This window comes from Solanum tuberosum, unplaced genomic scaffold, assembly GCF_000226075.1.
Source record: "Solanum tuberosum cultivar DM 1-3 516 R44 unplaced genomic scaffold, SolTub_3.0 scf00587, whole genome shotgun sequence".
NCBI classification, from domain to species: Eukaryota; Viridiplantae; Streptophyta; class Magnoliopsida; order Solanales; family Solanaceae; genus Solanum; species Solanum tuberosum.
In genome coordinates, this window is record NW_006239546.1 from 162,313 (window position 1) to 168,540 (window position 6,228).

The following is a 6,228-nucleotide window of genomic DNA, read 5'->3' on the forward strand; positions in this document are numbered from 1 at the left end:
TTTTAGGCGGGTGAACAGTAACCAGGCGGGTGAACAGTAACCAGGCTTACTGGAATTTGCATTTTCTGCCGGACAGGTTTTACGAAAATGGGCATAACTTCTTCGTCCGAACTCCGAATGAGGTGAAACGAAGTGCGTTAGGTAGCTAACTCAAAGGGCTTTCCATGGATATATTATTGTCCACCCAAATAATTTGTGTGCTAGGAGATATGACCCTCCAAAGTAGACCCTCGAAAAAGGCTTCACTTGGAAATTTCGGATTTTGATACGGTTGCTCTAAAATTTGGGTTAGACCCATTTCCCACTCAATTTGACCCCCTAAACAAGAATATGAAGTCGGATTTTTGAAAAACAAAACGGATCTTTTTATATACAGCTAAACAAGTTTCCGGTAACTTCCGAAGCACATTTTAAAGAACTTTTTGGGTCAAATTCAAATATAATCATTTCATTAAGTTCTCGACTCCAAACTCACATGTGAGGCTCTAGTTTCACTCTATCATTTTCCGGGTCGTTACAAGATCCCAAGGACCAGAGGTTTTGTTTCCAGTGGTAGAGGGGAGGCAGTCCCCGAGCCTAATGTTGATGCCCCAACTAGGGGTAGAGGTAGGGAACGAGCTAAAGGTCCTGCTCGTGGAGTAGTATCGGTTAGAGATTATTCCTATGGAGAGGCACCAGCCAGAGGTCGAGCTAGAGAGGCTTCTCCTATGTAAGGTGGAGGTTTTTGAGGACCACGTACCTCCCGAGTTTGGAGCTCCTTTGTTTTAGGACACTATGTTGAGGATGCTGGGTGTGGTAGAGAACCTCTGTCAGGGTAGTGCTACATGTACACCACAAAATGCTCAGACGAGAGTAGGGGTGCAGACCCCAAGTCACCAGTAGACTCATGTATTCATGTCAAGGTGGGTCGGCTACTAGTGGTTCCTTCACTGGTAGTTGGTGCACAGATTGCTCTGAAGGTTATTATGAAATTGACTGATCAATAGTGTTATGAGAGGTTCAAAAGATGAAACCACCCCAGTTTCAAGGTTGTAAGAATGAGGATGCTCATGAGTTCTTGACTTTGTGACATGTGATACTTGAGGGTGCAGGTATGGTGGATGCTCGTGGTGTCCTGTTTGTTGAACTTAAGCTCCGTTGTCATGCAGAGAGTACTGGAGAACTTTTGTGAGGTCTAGATTAGTTGGATCTCCTCTGACAGAATGGGATCTGTTTTCTAGTGCTTCCCAAGACCGCTTAATCCTTGGAGAATTAGAGAGTAGTGTCGTCTAAGGTTTGAGATCTTGACTCAGATCAATCTGTCTGTGACCAAGTATGAAGCCCATTTTTGTGACCTTTCTATAGGCAGGGAGAGTTCGCATGTTTATGAGAGGATTGATTTTCTCCTTATCATATATCTTCAGGGCAGCTAGAGAAGGGGCTTCATTCAAGTCCATTGTGCTAAAGAACTCAGGGTGGTTTTTAATTCACTTCAAAGATGTTAAGGGGGTATTTAAACGCTCGTATAATATAGGTCTTAAAGCAAGTTATCCGACCAAGTTCAGAGGAATTTTATGTGTTTTCGCTTCATTTTTTTACAAAGTGAAAAAAATACTGGTTGGAACAAAATAAAACCAAACACACAGAGTATTGGGACCAAGTGAACCAAAGTTGGTTGCCAATTTAGATTAATCATCATTAATGTAGAAGATGGAATAATATGTTATTATGCACAATTTTTTTTCTTTTGGTTAAAATAATATTTAACAACCATTTTTGAACTACAAATACATTTTTGTCTCTAAAAGAGAAAACACATAAAAATCCCTGAAATTGGTCGGATAACTTAATTTAGCACTTAAACTATACAGGCGTTTAAATACCCCCCTTAACATCTTTGAAGTGAATTAAATGCAACCCTAAGGGATGACATGGCAAAGAGAGTAAGTTTCCTCATCTAATAGTGTGTTAAGGAATTAAAAAAGAAAAAAAATTATAAAATCATACACATGTCATTTTTGTATAGGTTAATATATAATTAATATTTTAAATATTTTTTTCTTAATATATTAACTTTTATTCAACTATATGAATTTTATTATTGGCCCATAAAACTTTTAATTTTTTTTCTTTTTATTTTAATGTCTTCCCCAATAAATTCTTCTCCATTGAAGCATCCTCTTTTCCTCCATCTTCATCTTCAACACTATCAACTACTTCAATTTCATCATCTCTTTAGTAATCAACAAAATCCAACATCAACATCTTATTATTGACGTCAATTTCACACATATAAATTTTGTTAATTTTCATTGGAGCTAAAAAAACTTGTTGGTTCACCGAATAAGAGGAAGAAAGGAAGAGAAACAGGAGGTGTGGTGGAGCTTGTTTGAAAATATGAAGAGGAAAAATATGAAGAGTTGAGCTAGAAATGGTGAAGAAGAAGGAAGAAGAAAGAAGTGAAGGGGGTAGGTGGGGGCTGGGGTATGGAGGGGGGGAATAAAAAGAGGGTGGGTGGGGGTTGGGTATGGGGGAATAAAAATGGATCCATATTTTAAATTTTTATTTTAGAAAATGCATTTGTAATTAATTACTTAATGTAAATTAATTTTAAGAAGCGTTAAGGAAAAAATTTCGAAAATAAATAATAACGTGGTGCTGACATGACTATGTTGTGGCACTTACATGACTATGATGTGACAAGTGAGAGTGGTATAATAATACTAGAGTAGTTTTTAATTCACTTCAAAGATGTTAAGTGGGGTATTTAAACGCCCATGTAGTTTAAGTATTGAAGTAAGGTATCCGACCTAGTTCAGGGAAGTTTTTATGTGTTTTCTCAAAATTTAAACCATAATATGTAATTTAATTAGATTGCCTCCAAGTTGGGGTCAAAGTTAAAAATCCCATAACCAAATATTTAAACTTCCATAGGCCATAAAAAGAGGAAACAGTTATCAGCCAACAAAAAATCACATAAAGTAAATACATGTCATTAATAAAAGGCACTTAAGAATCTTGGCTTATCCTTGTACAGTTTTCATTAATACTTTGTACATTCCTTCTTATATAAACCTCTGCTTATGATTGCATTTCTTGTTTGATCAGAAACATGTAATGCCAAATGAGGCAGGCATTGGAGACATATCACAACTTTCTCCACTTCTCTGTACAAGAAGAAAGGGAGAAACATGTTCACCAACCCTCCAAGTAAAGGATATTCAGCCACTACTAATGTTAGATACTATGGGGCCAAAGGGGATGGGACGAGCGATGATACCAAGGTAAGTTTTAGTTTTCATCCGACATGATCATTGTTGTCAAATGAGCGCTTAAGCAATGAGCAAAACATGTTGACCACTTCGCCTCACTTTGTGGGCACTTTATGGTCCTTATCAAGGTTTTAGGGTATAATTTTCCATGACAATGGTGATTCCAAACAATTAATACTTGCGCTTTAGCCTTTACACTTCAAACTCCGAGCTTTTTTTGTTTGTGCTTTTCACCTTTGATAACAATGATCATGACCTTCCACATGTGATCCAGCTCTTCTCCAAACCTATGTACCTCACGCATAAGGATGAGTTCAGTGACCGGACTATATATCCAGGTACACATAAAGAAATATAAGCAGAGTCGCAACAAAGAATAAATCAAAAATTAACAGTGACATGCAATTAGTATCAACTATCCCACATGGGAAAGAGCATCCACAAAAGTCAAACTAGCGATGCATGGACAAAGAGATTCAATAACTTAATTGTTTTTATTCATTACATCACGCATAAGGTTACAGTAATAACAACTCCAAAAATCTTGAACTAGATACAACACTCCAAGGGCAAAGTGAACCCCCTTTGGTTGAAACTTATAATGTTTATACACTATTAAAACAACTCTTTTCCACCCCATTTTTCATCTTCATGTGTTTACTTTATATATTTTGAAACCCCTATGGAGATTATATTCGTCATGAATAATTTATGACATTTACTACATTTTGCAAGTTACCAATCTATGATTTCTGTGAAATTGGCTCTGAAAATGTTGTTACAAGTTATACTTTTACAACAACGAGTAATGTTAAAACTGCTAATAAGTAGGCGTTTGAAGCCGCATGGTCCCATCAGAATATGTATTCCTTGTTAGACCCATTTTATTCTCTGGCCCATACTGTCAGCACAACATTTTATTTCAGGTAACTCAATTCTTGATTCCTTTCTTCTAAGATTTTTCTGTGCTTCGAGGGCTGCTAGTAGCCTATTTCTCGAACCTCCTTAAGTTTTATTTGATTTTCATGAAAGGATTTTGTATTTGGTTAATGTCGAGAAGAGTTCAGCCACATCTTGATCTGGTCTTGTCAACATCACAAGAGTTTATGGAATATAAAGCATGTCTCTATTACCCTTTATATTGGTATCAACTACGATTTAGGAGAGAGTAGCTTCGAAGAATTTAAATTAAACTTGTGTTGTAGAGTCCCATAAAATTTTGATGTCTACAATAATACCTGTTTTAAATCCACTCCCATTTATATCTTATGCAGCTAAATGGTACGATCATAGTTCCAGCAGATGCTAAAGCTTGGGGTTCAAGCTTTTTGCAATGGCTTGACTTCACAAAACTAGTTGAAATTACAATTAAAGGGAGTGGCAAGATAGATGGAAATGGTGCAGTTTGGTGGCATGATATTCCATTTGATGATCCTACAAAAGAGGAATCAAAATTAATTATCCCATCAAACAACACAATGCAGACAAGTCTTCCGATTCCTGCATTTTTTCCTCGATCCTAAGCTGTTTCTTCTACATATGTTCGCTTGGTGGAACAATGCCAGGCATTAAGCCAACAGTAAGGACTACCAACCATAAAAACGTTCAAGCCACATATGTTGTGTGAATTTTTTAACGTGATACTATTGCGATGCAGGCTCTTAGATGCTATGGAAGTTCCAATGTTACAGTCACATGCATTACAATTCAGAATAGTCCACAATGTCATCTCACGTTTGACACCTGCATTGGGGTATCGGTATACAATTTCAGCGTCTCATCCCCTCACCCCTGGTGATAGTCCTAATACTGATGGAATCCACTTACAAAATTCCAAAGATTTCCTATTCCGCAGTTCCAATGTTTCATGTGGTAAGTAATTTTCGATTTTTGCTTAGCTCAGGAGATCGATATCCTTATTTGCAGTTCCAATGATGGAAAATACACTCACCATCATCCATTTTTGGTTCGTGCAGGAGATGATTGTATTTCAATACAAACTGGATGCTCAAATGTTTATATACACAATATAAATTGTGGACCATGACATGGAATAAGCATTGGAGGGCTTGGTAAAGATAACACTAAAGCTTGTGTTTCAAATGTCACTGTGAAAGATATCATTATGCAAACACAATGAATAGTGTAAGGATTAAGACATGGCAGGTACGGATACCATTATGTATAATCCCAACAATCCAATAACCATTTTATCGAGTTTTGTGTTGGATAGGTTTTATTAACTAATTCTAGGATTTTGATCGATATTGAGCATTCATACAACCAACTGTATTGTAAAAAGAAATACAATCATTTTGTGTGTGCAGGGTGGATCAGGGTCTGCGCAAGGACTAATGTTCTCAAACATAAAAGTTTCTAAAGTCCAAATACCAATTGTAATTGGTTAGTTTTATTGTGACAAGACCAAATACCAGAATCAGACATCAGTAGTGGCTTTATCAGAAATTAACTACGAAAAAATAACAGGAACTTATACAGTAAAACTGGTGCATCTTGCATGCAGCTGACAATATGCCATGTATAGACGTGACCCTGAACTACATCCAACTAAAACCATTACAAGAGCAATACCATATGTATGACCCATATTGTTGGCAGACCTTCGGAGAGTTGTATACTCCTACCGTCCCTCGAATTCAATGTCTACAAGTTGGTAAGCGATCAAGCAGCACGACTCAAGATAATTATGGTCAATGCTAAGCAGCACGAGTCAACACTTATATTATTTATTTTAGTGTTCTCATTTGTGAGACCGGAAAGGTTCTGCTGACCCCTATTACACTATATAGAAGATGAGTGATGATTCTTAATAGGATTAGAACATAGAGTATGTCTTATTTTATAAGCATTACTTCCCTCATGTTGAAGATTTCTACAGTATACGGTATGTTAAGACACTTCCCTTCATACAAAAACTATCTTCTGGTGTTGTTGGAATGACTACTCCACTATACTA

At 36.8% G+C, this 6,228-nt stretch overlaps 1 pseudogene; it reads left to right on the plus strand.

The window, feature by feature from the left end:
* LOC102598269 (uncharacterized) overlaps positions 1 to 5,972 on the plus strand; it is a 23,713-nt pseudogene extending 17,741 nt beyond the window's left edge.
* Positions 5,973 to 6,228: the final 256 nt, after the last annotated feature.